Raw genomic sequence first — 292 nt, 5'->3', positions numbered from 1 at the left:
CCTTACTGGCCAGGGCCGGGGACAGGGACACCCAGGCAGGGACGGGCGAGGGTGCCCTGGGATGAGCTCTTTGCTGTGCAGCGTCTTTTGCAGAGGGGAGCCGAGCTGAGGAATGCTGGGGGCAGGGGCAGCTGGGCTGGAATGAGGGGTCGCTGGCGGTGTTTGCTTCCCCCCGTGCGGTGCAGTGAGGGGGGGACGGCTGCTCTCAGGCCCAGCCCGTGGCCGGGACGGGATTGCGTGGGGTGCAAGGCCTCCCGCAGCCCGGGGAGAAGCTGCCCTGCCCGGGGTGCTG

Source organism: Fulmarus glacialis, unplaced genomic scaffold (genome assembly GCF_000690835.1).
Source record: "Fulmarus glacialis isolate BGI_N327 unplaced genomic scaffold, ASM69083v1 scaffold42828, whole genome shotgun sequence".
Lineage (NCBI taxonomy): Eukaryota > Metazoa > Chordata > Aves > Procellariiformes > Procellariidae > Fulmarus > Fulmarus glacialis.
This window is presented reverse-complemented; position numbering follows the sequence as displayed.